The 19,891-nt window shown below is 46.4% G+C and overlaps 1 protein-coding gene across 2 annotated transcripts in view; it reads right to left on the bottom strand.

Annotated features, from left to right (window-relative positions):
* Positions 1–19,891, bottom strand: part of GYPC (glycophorin C (Gerbich blood group)) — a 42,177-nt gene that overhangs the window by 4,411 nt on the left and 17,875 nt on the right. The window contains exon 2 of one of the 2 annotated variants that reach the window (XM_019667268.1): positions 1,972–2,088. The exons of the other annotated variant lie outside the window; for it this stretch is intronic. The gene's annotated coding sequence lies outside the window, so the exon portion shown is untranslated. The remainder of the gene's footprint in view (positions 1–1,971; positions 2,089–19,891) is intronic. 2 annotated transcript variants of the gene reach the window in all.

Below are 19,891 nucleotides of genomic sequence, written 5' to 3'. Positions count from 1 at the left end.
TGTAGTTGGGCTGCTGTGAGTCAGTGGCAGCAGTGGCGTAGGCTGCAGCCCCTGCTGCAGTGGGTTGCCATGGGCTACCGTGTGTAGCCAGCAGCCAGCGTGAGCGGCCAGCAGCCGCAGTGAGCAGCCGTCCAGAAGCCGGCGACTGATCTGCCTCGCCCGGAAAGAGTGCAATGATGGTGCCAACTTGGGCCAGTGAAGCAACGTCCTCCACAACTAGACTGAAGAACAAAACGACAGCAATTTGTCTGTTCCCCTTCTCCCAATTCCCCAGCACTGTTCCTATACCCCCAATCCCCCAATAAAAATCTTTAAAAAATTTATTTTCAATTACAGTTGACATACAATATTATATTAGTTTCAGTTGTATAGCATAATGGTTGGACATCTATATACCTCCCAAAGTGCTCACCTCAATAAGTCTAGTACCCACCTGACAAAATACACAGTTATTAAAATATTACTGACTATATTCCCTATGCTGTAATTTACATCCCCATGACTATTTTTTTGTAACTGGCAATTTGTACTTCTTAATCCCTTTCACCTTTTCATCCTTCCCCCCAACTCCCCTCCCATATGGTGACAACTAATTTGTTCTTTGTATCTATGAGTTTGTTTCTGTTTTGTTTATTCATTTATTTTGCTTTTTGGCGTCTGCATATACATGAAATCGTATGGTATTTGTCTTTCTCTGTCTGACTTATTTCATTTTGCATAATACCCTCTACATTCATCCATGTTATACTGATAAGATTTTATTCTTTTTTATGGCAGACTAATATTCCACTGTATATATGTATCATGTCTTCTTCATCCGTTCGTCTATCAACGAACACGACTTAGGTTGCTTCCATATCTTGGCTATTGCAAGTGATGTTTCAATGAATATAGGGGTGCATATGTCTTTTTAAATTAGTGTTTTGGATTTCTTTGGATAAATACCCAGGAGTGGGATTGCTGGGTCATAAGGTAGCTCTATTTTTAATTTTTTGAGATACCTCCATACTATTTTCCATAGTGGCTGCACCAATTTGCAATGCCACCAACAGTGCAAGAGGGTTCCCTTTTCTCCATATTCTTGCCAATGCTTGTTGTTTATTGATTTATTGGTGATAGATATTCTGACAGGAGTGAGGTGATATCTCATTGTGGTTTTACTTTGCATTTCTCTGATGATTAGTGACGTTGAGCATCTTTTCATATGTCTATTGGCCATGTGTATGTCTTCTTTAGAGAAATGTCTGTTCAGGTCCTCTGCCCATTTTTAAATTAGATTGTTTCTTTTATTAGTGTTAAGTTGTTATGAGTTCCTTACATATTTTAGATATTAATCCCTTATCAGATGTATCATTGGCGAATATCTTCTCCCATTCAGTAGGTTGTCTTTTCATTTTGTTGGTGGTTTCCTTTGTTTTGCAAACTCTTTTTAGTTTGATGTACTCCCATTTGTTAATTTTTTCTTTTGTTTCCCTTGCCCAAGGAGATATATCAGTAAAAATATTACTAAGGGTAATGTCTGAGAGTTTACTGCCTATGTTTTCTTCTAAGAGTTTTATGGTTTCGCCTTTTATATTTATGTCTTTAATCCATTTTGAGTTTATTATATGTGGTGTTAGAAAGTGGTCATTGCATTTCTTTACATGTATCTGTTTAGTTTTCCCAACACCATTTATTGAAGAGGCTGTCTTTATCCCATTGCATAGTCTTGCCTCCTTTGTCATAGATTAATTGACCACATAGGCATGGGTTTATTTCTGGAAACCTGATGTGAGTGATGGCAGTAGAAAAGCTCAATTGTGGGACAACTCTGCACTTCTGAACCCCCAAGTGGCCACCCAAGTTCAGGCCTCATCACAAGGTCAGGGCCAAGGCCACGTGGCCAAGTGCATGGACCACAGGTTCTTCCTGTGAGCTGGTAGGTCCAGAGAGGGAGAGGAGAGGGAAGGGCTGTCCTGCTGCTATACTCACCACCTCCCGTAGGGTGCAGCAGGGAGTGGGGAGGCAAGCCAGTGTACTCATGGAGATCTCGGAAAATGCCAGGTGTGGGCAGAACGTTCCTGGACTATGGAAGTGATTGTAGGTGTCCTGGAGGCGGGAAAAGAGGAGAAGCACTGTGCTGGTTCTCTATGCATTTATTAGGCGTAGGCACTGGGTGAGGTTGCCACTGAAGCTCCCTCATTTAATCCTACAGCAAACCAGAATAAGGGAAACATTCTCCTTTAAGTTACAGATAATAAAATGCATGTTTGAAAATTAAAATAACTTGTTGAAATCTCACAGCCACAAAAGGGCAGAGCCTATGTTTTAACCTGGGATTCCCAAGCACAGTAGCACCTGCTGCCAGGGCTGGGAACAACTTTTCTTCCGTACAACCTGCATTTTGGCTGTAGCCAATCCCTACTGGTGCTCCAGGTCCACAGAGGACAGCAGTCCCTGGGCAGCAGCAGGGTATGCAGGAGCGAACTTTCATGTGGGCGGCACCCTCCACTCCAGCTGGCAGCTTGGGCACAGCTAACAGGATGCAGGACTAGCAGCAGCTGGGTCCTGGGGAGGCGGAGGTGGTGTTTCTCAGATGTTGACAGACAGTAGTGGTCAGGTGCTGGCCCCAGGGACACAAACGGACCCTCTTCTGTGGCCACCAAGACCCTCCCTTCTCTTGTGTTTTCAGATGCAGCTGTGCTGGGAAGTTCTCTTCTCTTCTTGCAAGGCTCCATCTTCACACCTCCCACTCCCATGCTAATGGCTTTTCCATTAGCAGAAACCTCAGGGGTGATGGAGGGAATGCCCACATCCCGTGTCCCATCGCCCACATGGTCCAGCAAAGGGGAGGAATTCTGGCACAGGGCAGAGGACTCTGGGAGAGTGAATTCCTTTGAGTGAGGCTGTCTTCACACTAGGAGGCTGGGGTGTTCTGGAAAGAGGAAGATTATTTTAGCTTTAAAATCATGACGGGAAACACAGGTTTGTCATGGAGTCCTTGGAGAGTTCCTGCCATGACAGCTGTGCAGTGGCAGCCACATCTCTCGCCTGATGATTTGCCAAGCTCTGTGCTACTCACTGAGAGCCTTCTATTTTAAGAAGCCCACAGATCTGCTCAGAAGTCAGCTTACCAAGTGCTCTCCGGCCTTTGCATGAGTCTAATTTGGGTTCAGGAGGAGGACAGCTATTGGAGGACGGACAGGAACTTTTTGGTCATGGAATGTTCTCCTTGGCTCGCATTGGAGTTTTCTCATTTTTGCTTCAGATTCTGGCCTCAAATTCCTTATGCAAGTGAAGTAGAAATCACTTGACATTTGAAGTTTATTAACTGACTTTTATTTTTGGTAGGAAAAAGGTCAAATATATTTACTTTTCTTTGATGGTTTGTTGTTATCGTGACCTGAAAAGAGGTAGCATGCAAGATACAACTGGAAAAGAACTGGCCTCAGGATACAAGTGCCCCAAAGAAATAAACAACTTATTACTGGTCCCTCCACCTCTCTTGCAAGTCAGCCAGTGCTGGCTGATCAGTGAACACTTGCCCAACCCCAGGCTCTAAGGGAAGTGGAGAACATGGGGTCTGTCCTCAGGAAACTTATGACTCAGTTGACGAGACACAACATATTTATATGAAAGGTTAAACTTCTAACACTATCTGTGTGATAAAGTGTCAAAATGAGCAATACAGAGGTCTCTGGGGTTTTGTAGGGGAGACTCAACCATCAAATTCAGCCCCAGGACTCCCAGATTCTACGACAGCGAGGAAGCTCATGATTCTATTCGCTCTTTATTTCCTTCAAGCTTTCTCCAGCACCTACTACGTCCCAGCAATGTGCTTCCTAGGTAAGTCAAGTTTCCTGCCTTCAAGGCTTACTGTGCAGCAGATAAAGACAAATGCATCTGTGGGTAAATTTAGAAAGGGTAGTCCTCTCATGTTCTCAGGAAAGTCTTCTGGAGGAGGAGGTCCCCAGGCTGGCCTGCTGAGAGCTGAGGTCATCAGTGCCAACAGGAGAACTGGGTACAGTGTTAAAAGAAGGACATGGAGGGAGAGCTCATGGTGGAGTAGTCAGCCCAGCTTTTGGTCTTAACTGCTATGATGCCTGATCACTGTTTGTCAGGGGCTGGGCTCCAGGCAGCAGCTGGTTGTATGCTGGGGGGCTTAACCTGCCTGTGTCCTCCAGCGCAGCCACCTTCCCATCTGTGCAAAAGGCATGTGTCCATTTACCTGGTTTGTACACTGAATTCAGAGGGCAAGGTGGTACCTGGCCAGGCAAGGCCCATGAGAATTTGACCATCTTGGTCAGAATGTGCCTACTGGTCTCTAGGTCAAAATGATTGTGTGTCACTTTATAAACAACTTCCCCATTCCCAGGGCTGCCAAAATGCTGTGCCATGTGATGCTGCTGCTCTGACTTCCTGTAAAATGATCCAACCATGCTTTCCTCCTCCCAGTCATGCTCCTGGGTTCCCTGCTGCTCCCGTATGAAAACAGGGATGGACGCCTGGTGGGTACTGAAACCTTGCAGGCTGTAGCACACCCACAGTATCAAAACACTGCATGTTGGTTGAAACGCTGAGACCTGCAAGGCCAGGTGCCAAGGAGTGGCCTCTCTGCTTTTGATAAGAGAGCATTCCTGGCATCAGTAAACTGGGGAAGAGCAGAAACTCAGCAATCAGAAGCAGATTGTAGGCAGTGTCAGGGAGGGAATCTCTTCCATGTGTGCACCTTGGAACTTGTTCAGGAGTGTTTCACATCTAGGCACTTGTTTGGGGAGTGTGTTCACTGGAGGGGCCTGGAAAGAAAGGGGAGGATGCCATGACTCACAATCCAGAGTACTTTGTTCCAGGGTTTCTCATACCTATATCTCCCTGCTTTTGTCCCTGAGGGTTTTTTCTCTTTTTTTTTAACAGAGCTTTATTTGAACACAATGATCAGTCTGTCTGCCTCAGTTGAGCTTTGGGTTTCAGTAAAAGGAAAGAATGCTATGTCTCCATTCTTGGGCCAGAATATTAAAAAATGGGAGCAAGGCAGCATTTGTAGGATTGTGCTGAATTATGGATAAGGAGGAAAGAGATTCATGTGTTTATCATCACTGAGTACAAAATTCAAGGCCCTAAAGAATAAGGAAGTAAATACCCTCAGGAACCTGACTAGTCTTCTCAAGTGGCACCATGTTCCACCTTCCCCATCTTGAGGTGGGATTACACCTATGGTGTCAGGCAGAATTTTTCAAGCTAGTTACCTCCACTCTGGAGTCTCCTTTTCTTCATCTGCAAAATAGAGACAGAAAAACCCCTACCTAATAGGGTTCTTGTGGGCTGACATCTGAGGCTCTGGTTCTCAAACTTGAGAGTACATCAGAATTGCCTGGGGATTTGTTAACCTCAGATCACTGGACCACTGCCCCCATCACTCCAGGGTCAGCAGGTCTGAGTGGCCAAAGAGTGTGCATTTATTTCTAACACATTCCCAGGTGATATTGCTGGTCCAGGAGCTCTCCCAGAGAACCACCGAGCTTGTGACTGTAGGAATGGCTATAGACCACATCACTCGGTTCAAGTGCAATTACACAGCACTCCTTTGCAAGAACTGGGGCACCTGGTACTCTCTCAGCAATGCAACTAAGAAGTGACAGTCACAGCTGATGCCACCACAACTCTGAGCTCAGTGTCATTTCTTCAGGAGCCAGTTGATATAGTTGGAGAGCTGGCACAGTGAACTCTGAGTATTTTTCACCTCTGCCTGGCCCCAGGAAGAGCTGGGCGAGGGGACCAGGGGCCCTGTGCCAGGTCTGGTAGGTGCACATGCCCTCTGATCAGTGACTGATCAGGGACTGCAGTTGTCACTGGGCTATCATCTAAAAGGCCCTAACATTTTCAACACTTAAAGTATGTCATGAGCTATGCTTGCTTACAGGAACTGAAAAGGGTTTCAACCGCAAAGACCAAGGTGCCAAGTGCAAAAACCAAGATGCTGATGGGGCATCACGTGCAAAAGGGATGTGAACAAAGGGGCCGAGTGCAACAGAAGGATAACTATGCACGACTAAAAGAATGTAATCACTCCATGCCACAGCCTGTAAGTGCAGAGGGCTCCTCCCATTTGAGGAGAATGTGCTGTTAGATCATGAACTCACACTTCTCCATTTCTTGACCAAAGAATCAAGATTCTGTTCTGCTTTCCCAAACTCAGTCTCCCATTGATGTGAATGGCACTGGACAGAAGGGCCTTGGTGTGGGTCTCTGACTCAGAAGGGTCAGTAACACAGTTTTCTCATCCTGGAACTTTGGAAATTCTGAACGTGTTCTGAGCTGTTCTGGGGCGACCCTTTATATGCTGAGTGATTTCCGTAAGTCTATAGAAAGAAGGACAACCACTGCTGAATTGTTTAAGTGTTCCTGGGCTCTGATGGTGCGGCAGGGAGGTGTTTTTCCAAAGGAAGGTATCTAGGGCACCAAAATGGTGAAAAAAATGGATGCTTGGAGATATTTTGAGAAGCCAAGAGTGGGACTATGTATCCCCATCAGCGTTTGCTTGGCTTCCCAACTCTGAGCTCCACCAAAAGTGGCTGGAGCACAACAGGCCCTGGACACTCCTATTTCCAGCCCCAGCTCCATATCTAGACACGTAGAGAATGAGGGCACACAGGGAGCCCTATCTGTCAGGCTCAGGGCTGGGTGCCTGCCTGTGTACCTGTGAGGTGAGCACATGTATGCATTCTCCGTTGGCCAGGTGTGGAGTGGACAGGAGAAGAAGGAGTGAGGGGCAGAGAGACCAAGCTCCACACCCGACCTGGTTCATCTTGGGGAGTGCTGCAGCCCCTCGAACCTCAGCTTTGTGGCATTTCTACTGTGTAGGCTCCTTGTATGTGTGAGCGCCTGGTGCTTGCATATTCAGCTATCTGAATGTTACTTATTATCATTGTTGGCAGTGTTGGCATGGACTTGGTCAAAGTGGGAGTCTCAAAAACGGACGCCTTTAATGCTTCTGTACACTATTTGGCAAATGTGTCATCCTGAGTATCAAAAACTCCATCTCTAGTAATTGATCTTAGAGAAATAATCTGAAATGGAAACAAAAATTCATGCTTACAAAAGTGTATTGCAATATGATTTAAAATGGAAAAGAAACAAAAGCAAACAATCTAAATGTTCCACATTAGGGAACTGATTATGTAAATTATGATATGCCCATATGATAAAATATTATGCAGGTATTGAAGTGATGCATGGTGATTCTTAGTGACGAGAGGAAATGTTTACAATGTGATTTAAGGGAAAGGAATAGGACCTTGTAAATACAAATTATGTTAATTATTTTGAAGTCTTAGAAAAAGGAAGAAAAGGAATTACACTTAAGATGTTGAGATGGTGTTTTTGGGGTAGGGAATGGGGGTTATGGTGGCATTATTTTCTTCTAAGGTACAGTTTTGTGTATTTTCCAAACAATTTACAATAAACATGTGTCACTTTTAAGGACAGGGAGGGGAGTGGGTCTTCAGAATGACTCTCAGACCTGACCTCAGACTAGAAGTCCACGCAGGCCCCTCCCTGCCTGACCTGCCTGCCTGCCCCACAGCCTACCCCATTGGGTGTCTGTGCCCCTCCACAGTGTCTCCCACAAGTCATCTACCCTGTCACTGGATAGCGGGACTATAGCCACATTCTCTGAATGACCTGAGTCTTGTGTTCCCACACCCTTTGCCTGACCTGGTAAAGAGATGCTCCAAGCAGATGTTTTCAATTCCAAAAACGGAGCTTTCTTTATAATTGCATGCATTGTTCCAATGTCTCACAAGAATCATTGAGGTAGATGTTGTAATGACTTACTTTACAGTTGAGGAAACTAAGGCCCAGAGAAGTTGAGCAATTTGCCCAAGGTCATGCAGTAGTTATGGGTGGGATTGGAATGGGGTCTGTCTGATTCCAAGCTCACTTCAGAATCATCCATTCAACAAAAGTTCACCAATGGCCTCCTGTGTTCCTTGTTTTAGAAACAAAAGATCTAACAATGGACAAGCAAAGCCTGCGCTCAGGGACTTCCATTTTAGAGGAATGAGCAGGCAACAGTGAGCTAAAAATGTGGCTCTATGATATAAGGCCAGGTGGTGGTAAATGCTATAAAGACATTAAGAAAGAAGGGGAGAAGGAGCACGGCTTCTCAGATAGGGTGGTCAGGAAGGCCTCTCAGAGGCACTTTCTGGGCTGTACTATAGACTGAATGTCTGTGTCCTCCCAAAGTTTACGTGTTGAAACCTAATCCCCAATGTGATGGAACTAGGAGGCCACTGAGAGATGATTACGCCATGAGGGTGGAGTCCTCATGAATGGAATTGGTGACCTTATAAAAGAGACTCCAGAGAGCTCGCTCACCCCCTCCACCACGTGAGGACACAGCTAGAAGAGAAGACGGCCATCTATGTACTGGGAAGAGGCCCTCACCCAATACGGAATCTGCTGGTGCTTTGATCTGGGACTTTCTAGCCTCCAGAACTGTGAGAAATAAATGTCTGTCATTGAAACTGCACAGACTACAGTATTCTGTCACAGCAGCCAGAAAAGGACTAATACAGGCTGAAAATAAGGGGGGGGATGGGCCCTGGGAACTTGAGAGAGAAGGGTTCTGGAAAGACAACAGCTAATGGGAGGCTGGGTCTGGCAGTCTTGTTGTAAACAATGGGGCAGGAGCAGAGCAAGCAAAGGGCAAAGTGCTGGGAGGTACATGAGAGCATGTCAAGCTGGAAGGAGTGGCCTCGAGCCATGGTGAGGAGTAAGCTTTTCCTCTGAGAGGAACGGGCAGCCAGGGAGAGCCTCCCGCAGAAGCCGTACTAACAGTGTGTGTTTGAGGAGCATCACTGTGGCCGCTGCACTTAGGACAGACTCTGCGTGAGGAGGGGAGGGACTACTTACTGCCATGGTCCAAGCAAGCACCTGGACCAGGACAGTGGTGGTGCAGGTAATGAGGAACAGTAAGATTCTGGATGTACCTGGAATGCGGGGACAACCGGGTTTACTGATGGATTGGATGTGGAGTGTGCAAAGAAAAGCATTGGGGTTTTGGCCTGAGCAAGAAGGACGGGGGTTGCAGTTTACTAGGAGGGGGATCCTAAGGGAGCAGGTCCGGTGTGGGTGGGGGTCACTGCTGGGTGCAGGACATGTTGTGCTTGGGAGTCTATTATTAATAGATGTGAAGGACAAGTGCAGTGTAGGCTACTGGACATAGTGTCTGGGGGAGACATGAGGGCTGGAGACCTGGATGGGGTTCTCCAGCATCTTGATGGCTTTCACAGCCATGGGCGGTGACAAGACTCCAGGGAGTGTGAATGGAGAAGAGGAGTGCGAGCTGAGTCCTGGGCCTTGATGGGTGGGGTCTGAAGACAAGGAGAGCCAGGCATCTGAGACTGAGAAGTAGAAGCAGTGAGCCAGGAGGACACCAGAGAGAGCAGTGTCTGGGGGACCGCGGTGTGTGCCCCACAGCACTGGGTGCCCTGTGTCCCCCAGGACCTCAGTGTGTGCACCAGACTCCATCTCGTCTCACACACTCATAAACCTCACCGCTAAGGTCTCCTCTCCCTCCTGCATCATCAAATTACCCCCCCCTCACCAGAAGATCACCCCTGACAGCATGTTATTCTCCAAAATTACAGAAAAACCTCCCTTGACACCCTGTTTCCCTCCAACCCCTGGCCCCTTCCTCTGATCCCCTTTACAGCAAAGCTCCTCAAAAGGATTTCCATACTTGCTATTGTTTCAAATGCTGCTTCTTCAGTGAAATAAGCTGAAGTGAATCCTTCCTCAGAGTGCCAGTGCTTCGAGAGAAGGGGGTGGGAGAAGGACTTGAGCAGAAGAAGGTGGTGGTTTGCTGGACAGTGTGTTTGTGTTTGTGATCACGGCACTGAGGTGGGACCAGTCTGTGTAAGCGTGTGCTCGGGTGTGTGCATGTGTGAGTGGGGTGTGTTTCCAGGCATGGTCAGCTGTCTGAGTTCAGGTACACAGGAGGGAAGAGCGCTGTACTTATTTATCTAAGCTTGGGCCATTAGGAGGCAAGGAGAAATGGTTAAGAGAGTAGACCCATCTACTCAAGAGCAAACCACCTCGGGACACAGTAGAAACCAAAAGAGCTGAGAGTTCTGGTCCTCCTGGAGTTTACAGTCTAAGGAGGGGATACAGAGAATAAAAAAGAGAAATAAATAAGCTATGTGGTATGTTAGACAGTGCTAAGAAAAAAATGAAGAGGACAGGACTCTGTGTGGAAGCTGCAGACTCACGAAGGCGGCATTTGATAAGACCTGAAGAAGGCCATGGAGAGAAGTCCATGGATGTCTGGAAGGCTGTTTCTGACAGAGGGAGCAGCAAGTGCAAAGGCCTTGGGGTGGGAGCAGCCCAGTGGGTTTATGGAGCAGCCAGAGGCCAGTGTGGTGGAGTGAAGTGAGTGTGGGTGAGGCATAGGAGACAGAGCATTAACGGAAGCCAGATCATGAGGGCCTTGAGTGCGCTGTCCAAGTGCAGCTCTTCCTCTGAGGTAGATGGGAGCCATGGGAGGATTCCGAGCAGAGGTGTGACATCAACTGACTGACTGCTCTGGCTGCTGTGCAGAGGAAGGAGACCAGGTGGGGGCGGGGGGCGGAGGGTGATGGTAAAATCCAGAGGAGAGAGGATGGACATCAGTGGAAGAGATGAGAAGTGGTGGGGTTTGAATATATTTTCTACAGATTGCTGACAGGAGTTGATGACCTAAGAGGGACTATAATGATGGACTATGGAATCTAAGGTGCACAAGGAAGGACGGACATGAGGAAGTGTAGGGTGGGGGACCGTGGGAAGTGATGAGGTCACTAGATGTGAGGTACCCATGGGACTGAGGAATTGTGGGAGTGGAGTTGTAGAGTCAACAGGGGCATGAGCTAGAAATGCCAGAAGTGGTCAGAGAGCAGAATGGCTGAAATGGAGACTGTGGGAGTCACTGTTCTAGCATATGACTGCAGGGGTTGGTGGCTGATGGCCAATGGAGGAACTGAGATAAGTCGCCTTTGTGTGTTGACAGCACAAGATGGTGATGGAGGTAACACTTGAGAGACAGACAGCATAGATGATGCCTCAAGGAGGAGAAGATGATGTGTGCTTTCTGCAAGCAAGTGGCTTTAGGACGATGGAGTAACAGGGTCTTGGAAGTGGCTACCATCTCCACTCTGCACCCAGTGATACCAGAGTGTGGGAGAGGAACAGCCACCACCTGAGAGGGTCAGCAGTGTCCTCAGGGAGCCCAGTTTCCACCACCAGCAAAGGGTGAAGGGTGTTCAAAGAGGCTGAGGTAAAGGGGTTTGGTGGCATGGCCTAAGGCCTCAGTGGACAGAGCTTTTAGGGAGCCAAGAGACTAGGTCAGCTGGGGATGAGCTGAGCTGTGCAGGGGAAGTCAGGGGTGGGAATAACTGGAAGTCTTGGTTGTCCAGGCATCCTTGGTGTCAGTGTGTCAGAGGCCTGGGGCACTCTTAGAATCGTCTGCATGCTCTTCTCTCCCCACAACGGACTCTCTGTCCCCAGAACGGACTCTCCGGTGATTCAAGGGCTAAAGTTACTGGCATCGAGGCCACAAGGGGCCTGAGGCATTGAGCTGTCTGTCCCACCCCACTGCCTCAGTGTTTGGGGGCAGGCCAGCCCCATCTGGCCAGATGGAGATCGGTCCCTCTGCTAATGACCTAGTCCAAGTTCCACTGCCTGACGTTTCAGGACCTCAGCAATCTCACAGCCCTCATTTCAGGTCTATTGGTGTTTTGTTGTTTCTTGCGTGTTGGCTGGCTGGCTGGAAGGAAGCTCCTGGGGGCATAGGTGCTGCACCCTGCTGTGGAGACTCGGGGCCTTTGCAAACTCCTGCTCAGCCATGGAGTCAGGTCATGTCTCTTTCTCCAAGAAGCTTTCCCTGACTTGTGCACAGGGCTGTGTGCACCTTTCAATATTCCTTGCAGGAGCAGCAAGCTTTCTCACAAATGCTTTAGGCTTTGCAGGACACGCATGGTCTCTGTTGCATATTCTTCCTTATTGTTTGTTTGTTGGTTTGTCTGTTTTTATAACCCTTTAAAAATGTAAAAACTATTCTTAGCTAGCTGACTGTACCCAAACAGGCTGCAGGCTGGATCGAGTCCGCAGGCTATAGTTTGCTGAACAAATTGTTCAAATCACCATTTAATGCTTTGCACACTAATTTTTTAGCTACTAGAGGGCAAGGACTGAATTTTATGCCTCAACAGTTGACACAATGCTAGGTGAATGAATAAGTGATGCTGAATAAAAAACTCCTCTGACATGTCTCAACTGACTCTTTTATCATTATTTTTTTCTAGACACCTGCATCTCACATGTTAAATAAATAACCTCCCTAAGACTCAACTCATCCATTAAACAGTCACCCCACAGATGTATGCTGAGCTTCCAACGATATTAATGGCTGTCATTTATTAAGTCCCTGGTATGCAGCAGGCCTTTGCAGAGTCCTGGGGACACAGAGGTAAAGCCAACATCCTGTGTGTATGTGCATGTGTGCATGCATGCCTGACTGTGTATGCATTCATGTGCACATGTGCTTACATGTGTGGTTCAAGCGCACACAACTCGGCCTCCGTGTTGCCAGGATCACACTGACATGCCCTCTGTGGACCCTGCTCTCCAGCTGGATCAAGTGCATTAATCCTTAGCAGCTCTCTGGAGGACTTAATTCACAATCATATAATTGCATTTTCAGCATAATTAGGAACCTAATTACATGACTAAATGTCCTCAATCAGGCTGCATGTGTAAATAATGAGGATTTAGTTAGCCACACTTTGTTATTGGATTTCCAGAAGGCTCATCAGTTGGCGAACAGGAGGCGGAAAAGGTTTTTCTCCTTCCTTCACTGGGTTTGACAGGCAGGGTATGCAGAGCCCTGTGTGGTGCTGGGAAAGCCAGCAGGACAGCAGGGCAGCGGAAGGTGGCAGGGGACCTGTGCTGCCTCAGATACCCCTTCAAGCCTCAGGTAGAGCCTGCCAGTTGACAGTGCTTGCTTTCTAAAGACAGACAGTAGCACTTACCCATAGGATGAGGGGTAGCCAGGGAGACCCAGAGACAGGAGGACCTCCAGTCTACACCAAAAAGGTAAAGGTGCAGTGGAGGATTCCTGTAGGAAGGAGCGCCACAGGGGCAGCAAGCATGTGTCCTCCTCCTAAGCCAGTGAGGGGCCACCCTAGGGACACTGCCTTCCCCCATCCTGAGCAGAGGATCCTGGGCCTCACTCTTTCTATGTGTGCACTGGGACCATGAGGGAACCCACCTCCAGGGGAGGCTGAGCATGGCATGAAATGGTGCCTACAGACAGTGCGGGATGAGTTTACATGCAACAGGTTAGCTGATATTGCAAGGGATACCACCGATATTTGTTTTTTTCTGCTGGAGTCGTGTTGGAAAAGGGTGCTAGGGAAGAGTGGGGGCATTTTAATCTAAATATTGGGAGCATATTGCTTGGGGCAGTGGTGACGAGTAGGGCAGATGCATATCAACGAACTGCTCTTTCCAGAAATTGTCTTAAAGTGCTTCCAGGGGCATCCAGATGTGTGGCATAGGGAGTGTGGGATGTGATGCCAACGAGCCAAAGTGTGAGTCCTGGCTCCCTGCGACCCTCTAACCCTCAGCTCATTCATCTGTGGAGAAGGGTGTACCTGTATGGCCCCCAGCAGGCAGTGCCCAACACAAGAAAGCTCTTCTGAGCATCCTCATGTACTTAAGAATAGCTCTTTCACACACACACACACACACACACACACACACACAGGGCCCCTGGATACAGGATTCCTGGTGTGGAGATGCAGGGGGCCAGTTCTGTGACTTGATGGGGCAGGGAGTGTTTGTTCATCTTCTGGAACAGCTGGACTTCCTGAGTTCTTCCCTCCGTGTTGTTAGCCCCCCTCTGTCCTCTGGGTATCAGGACAGGAAAGGGGCTTCAGGAAGTCACCAATTCACCTCATTCTGCATCAGGCAGCAAAGCCAGGAAGTTGCCTGTTCCTGGTTCAAGCCCTTGTGCTGCCTTTGCGCTTAGGGAGGAAAAGCTATTTCTCTTCACTCCCTCCGCCCCACCCTCTCCTGTTTTCCTGGCCCATGGAGATACTCTACAATATGTCCCAATCCATCACCTTGGCACACTGCTGCTCCGTCTCCCCAGCCCCCCAGTTCAGGTCTTGTGATTGATACTTCCCCAACATTAATACTTCAAAAGCAAAGAAACCATAAACACATACATAACTCTTCCTTCCATTGGTTGAAATTCCAGGACACAAATCAACTGTCATCTAAATTAAATGTTTCTTTCATAGAAAGTGATAAATGCCCTGGAGACTAATCAAAGAAAGTCAACAAACTTAGACTTTTTTCACTTCAGAAATCTGTAGGTGACGTGGTTGAAGTCTAACAACTGGTTAGTGTTTAATGACCAACAGTGATGGTGAAATGGCTCACTCCTGCTCTTAGTGCAGGCAGTGCAAACGGACGCTTCATGCATCTCCCTCATCAGTGATCTCAGCACTTCCAAAGTGGGTTTAAAATCTGACACATAACCTTAGGGGGAGATGGGTAAGTACGAATACGATTTTCTATTCTGCCAGACAGTATTTCTGTCAGAAGTTAGTATGTCAAAAATTAGTACAGAAGTTACTGTACTTTTTTTTATTGTGAAATAAACATTTTTAAAAGTTAGTTGCAGTTGTACAACACAGTACAATAGTTATACTTTTTACCCCTCAAAGTGACAACACCCTCCCCCAATCCGCCGCCCCCCTCCCCCTCCCCTATATCATACATATCTATTACAATTCCCTTGACTCCACTCCCACACTATACTCCACGTCCCATGACAATATATATATATATATATATATTCAATTATTCAATTAAATTATAGTTGACATACAATATTATACAACAGCTTCAGGTGTACAGTGCAGAGATCAAGCCTCTACCCCATCCATGAAGTGGTCTCCCTAACAAGACACATGACCATCTGACACCCAACAAAATACTTACAACATTATTAATTATATTCCCTGAACTGTCTTTCATATCCCTGTGGCAATATTGTAGTTAACTATTTATTATGTATAATTCCTTCCCCTTCTCACTCATCCCCACCCCCCTTCTGACTAGCAACCATCAGTTTTTCCTCTGTGTCTCTGAGACTATTTCTGTTTACTTTGCTTGTTCATTCAGTTTTTTAGATTCCACATATAAGTGAGATCATATGGTATTTGTCTTTCTCCAACTGACTTATTTCACTTAGCATAATAGTCTCTAAGTCCATCCATATCGTCCCAAATGGTACGATTTCCTTCTTTATAGCTGAGTAATACTCCATTGTAGAAATGTACCACAATTTCTTAATCCAGTCATCTACCGATGGGCATTTTGGTTGTTTCCAAGTCTTGGCTATTGTGAATAGCGCTGCAATAAACATAGGGGTACATATATTTTTTAGAATTAGCATCTTGGGTTTCTCTGGATAGATACCCAAGAGTGGTACTGCTGGGTCATACAGTAGTTCCATTCCCAGTTTTTTGAGATACTTCCATACTGATTTCCATAATGGCTGCACCCATCTGCAGTCCCATCAACAGTGCACGAGGGTTCCCTTTTCTCCATAACCTCGCCAGCACATGTTGTTTGTTGATTTATTGATGATAGCCATTCTGGCTGGAGTGAGGTGGTATCTCATTGTGGTTTTTATTTGCATTTCCCTAATGATTAGTGAGGTTGAACATTTTTTCATATGCCTGTTAGCCATCTGTATGTCCTCTTTAGAGAAATGCTTCTTCATATCCTCTGCCCATTTTTTAATTGGGTTGTTTGTTTTTTTGGTGTTGAGTTGAATAAGTGTTCTATAAATTTTGGATATTAACCCCTTATCAGATATATCATTGGCAAATATCTTCTCCCATTCAGTAGGCTGCCTTTTTGTTTTATTGATGATTGCCTTTGCTGTGAAAAAACTTTTAAGTTTGATGTAATCCCATATGTTTATTTTTTCTTTTATTTCCCTTGCCCGAGGGGATATATACCAGTAAAAATATTACTGAGGGTAATGTCTGCAAATTTACTCCCTATGTTTTCTTCTAGAAGTTTTATGGTTTCAGGTCTTACATTTAAGTCTTTAATCCATTTTGAATTTGTTCTCATATATGGTGTAAGTAGGTGGTCCATTTTCATTTTTTTTGCACATGTCAGTCCATTTTTCCCAGCACCATTTATTAAATAGGCTATCTGTACTCCAATGTAAATTCTTGCTTCCATTGTCATAGATTAAATGACCGTATATGGATGGGTTTATTTCTGGGCTCTCTGTTCTGTTCCATTGGTCAATGTGTCTGTTTTTATGCCAGTACCATACTGTTTTGATTACTGTAGCCTTGTAGTATGATTTGATGTCAGGTAGTGTGATACCTCCCACTTTGTTCTTATTTCTCAAGATTGCCATGGCTATTCGGGGTCTTTTATGGTTCCATATAAATTTTAAGATTATATGTTTTATTTCTAAAAAAAGTCCTTGATAAGAATTGCACTGAATTTATATATTGCCTTACCTGTACTCAGAAAATTATAAGACACTGAAGAGAGAAATCAAAGAAGATACAAATAAATGGAAATACATACCATGTTCATGGATAGGAAGAATATAGTTAAAATGTCAATACTACCTAAGGCAATATAGATTCAATGTACTAACTTCTTAAGCAAACGAAGTAACAGTGAAAATAATTAGCAAAAAAGACACTCGCCAGCTGTAGGGCTGGGTCTGTTTGAATGATCGGGATTAAGGGCCTCTGGATAAACCAGATGGTCTAACAGATTTCCAATAATTTTCTTTTTAATATGAATGATTTTATATTGCAACAAATGCAGTTTTTATTTCACACCTTTCAAATAACTATTCTGAATTGTGTTTTGGGAAGTATAAAAGCTACAGTTTTAGGAGAAGGGAGAACAAAAAAAAAGTGAATGACTAAATCCAGTACATACATATCTTGACTTTATTCTCCTCTCTTCTTTTTCCTTGTCTTATGACTTCTTCTACTACCACTACCACATTCAACATCACTTAATAAGCTTTATTATTCATCTGCTTGGTGAGTGAATGATGGGCAATCAAGATCAGGTTAGAGAAGACAGGTCTTCCCTTGTGAGCAGTGAACAGGTGAGAGATTATAGAAAGAGGGATTCTCTAGAAATACTGAAATGATACAGGGATGAAGAAAAGGAGAGGTTTCTTTCCTCCAAGTTTAGAAGAGCACTTGGGAGCTCCCAAGGATGGATCAGCACGACACAGCGAGAGGCCAACAGGGCTGAGAGGAGTGGACATGGAGAGGGAGGTATGGGTGTGAGGTGGGGGCTCCAGGAAGGCACACCTGACAAGGCTGGGAGTCTTGAGGGTTAGAGAATTTGTAACTAGAAGCTGATGAAGGAGACATCAGTATGATGGGAGTGACAGGAGGGTTATGGATAATGATTTATTATTTTGTATTTAAATATGTCCAGGTATTGAATCACTTCCACAATTACATTTTTTAAAATTATTTAAAAATTAAGATGTGTTTCAGATTTTAAAATTTACATTAAAAATCGGTTTTTTAACCATTGTGGGAGGCATTCGTGAGATCCATAGAAAGGATGAGTGAGAAGGAAATCTCAAAAGCTTCCCTGAGGAGGCTTTTTAAGACTAGGAATGCTCCGTCTCTGCAGAAGTCTTTGCAGCTGGAGACCTGGTCTGGGACTCGGTGGGTAGACTCACTCACAGCAGCAGCAGGAGCCTCTAGCTCATGAATCTCAGCTCTGGCTGTACATTAGAATCACATGGTACCCTTTTAAAAACGCACATGCTCAGGTCCCATCCTCCTAGGGGTGCCAGACAAAGGGCAGGACTCCAGTTATAACTGAATTTCAGATAAATAACTTTTTTTTTAGTACAAGTATGCATATGTCCCAAAAATTATATGCCAGCTCCAGACTGTTCAGTTCTTTTGTCAACTCACCAGATAGACTGAGAATTTCCTGGTGGGGACACACCCAGAGGACAGTACTGGGGCCTTCTGGGCCTGAGCCAAAGCCACAGCACAGACAGCCAGAACCCCACAGTATCATCGCACACATTCACATCCTGCCTGTCCCACGGGAGCCCCTTGCAGATCACGCAGACTCCGATTCTAATATTTCACATTCCCGGGTGCTGGCTCACGCTGTTCTCTCTGCCAGAAACGCCCACCCCTGGCCTGCCTGGTCAGTGTCCACACATCAATCCACACTGGTCCAGCTCCACCCACAGGGCATGTCTGTTCTGACCTCCCGGGAGTAGTGACCTCCTATCACTGCACACAGACTCATAAACACATCAGAATGCAGGAAAGGCAGTGGCATCTTCCTCCTGGTGTCCCAGCATTTTGCAAGGTGGCCAGCACACAGCAGGTAGTCATCAAAAGCTTACTGGTGAATGCTTCTCTCAGCAGTTCAGTGAAATGCAGCAGGAAAAATCCAGACCAGTAGTTATGAAAGCAGGCATTTGTAAGCATTGGTAAACTCACTGACTTGAGCACCTACCAGGTGCTAGTGAGTAAAAACCACCTCCTGCATTTATCTCCCTGCACTGCAGAGTACTGTTACATACACTAGTCTTGTGACTCTAATGATGACCAGTGACCCTGACTGATTTCAGGGAAGGGTTTTGAGAAGCCAACCTCCTGCCTTCTGCTGACACCAGCTCACCTGGGCAGCCATCCTGACTGGCTCTCTTGTCCCCCCTTTCAGACTGCCCTTCGTCTGGCTTCAGCGTTTGTCAGCCTTGGTGTCTGGGAGAGGCTCATTTCTCAATATTTCAGGCTATGTCAGTTGTAATCACAGGCCTGAGGCTCAGTCTCCATCTCAGGGCAGGCCACCTGCATAGCCCTGTTTGGGTATTTGAGTGAGGAGCTGCTCCCCCCGGCCATGCCGCCAGCCTTTCCCACGTCTGCTCTGAGGAGCGGCACTGGTCCTCCACAGGTCTTTTGAAGGCAGGCCTTGCTCCTCTGCACCCATGATGTGGGCTATCTCCTGTATGGCAGCACCTTCCAGGGGAGGCTTCAGTCCCTGGGCCCGGGTGCCTTCCTGTCCTGCCCTGTGTGGAAGGCTGCTGTCTTGGCCTTGTCTGGAGGGCCCTTGGGCCCTGTATAAATCTGTGTGTAAGACCTTGGGCAGAGGACAGCCAAGGAGTCACTGAACTCATGCCGGCTGCTTTTTACGGGTCTGCTCTGTATTGGGGCTTCCCCTGAATCTTATCACACTGATGATGGTTCTCATCAAAACCTGCTCTCGTGGGACAGCCACAAGTTTGTCATACCTCTCATTGGTTGAAATCCCCAAACAGCCTTATCAGCAGGCACTTCCATCCCCTCTTTATATAAGAAAAGATTCAGACTCAGAGATATCATCACTTGCCAAGGGCAGAGTCAGGATTCAAATCCAGACCTAGACGCAAGGGTCCATGGATGCCCACTGCTGAGCCTGGCCCTGCCCTGCCTCCCAGGGTGGGGCTGAACTGCCAATGGAGTCCGGGTGGGAGGCAGCAGTGATGTGCTCTCCATTTGTGGAGTCATGTGGTTCCCGGGGGACACTGGGCACAGTGGCTCTATGGGGCAAAGATGGCCAGCCCATTTTAGAGACTGGACAACTACAGTCAGAGAGGCCAAGACACTGGCCCCAAAACAGGTTGCTAACCCAGCCTGTTCTACTGTAAAGACAGGAAGTTCAACAGTGACCCAAGCTTGAAGGAAAACGAGTTAACTTTTGAAGGTAGAATTTCTGTCTTCAAATGGGGTATGTGTGACGTGTGTGTGTGTGTGTGTGTGTGTGTGTGTGTGTGTGTGTGTGT

Source organism: Hipposideros armiger, unplaced genomic scaffold, assembly GCF_001890085.2.
Source record: "Hipposideros armiger isolate ML-2016 unplaced genomic scaffold, ASM189008v1 scaffold_491, whole genome shotgun sequence".
In the NCBI taxonomy this organism is placed as follows: domain Eukaryota; kingdom Metazoa; phylum Chordata; class Mammalia; order Chiroptera; family Hipposideridae; genus Hipposideros; species Hipposideros armiger.
Note: the sequence above shows the minus strand (reverse complement) of the source record. Positions and strands in the feature narration are given on the sequence as shown.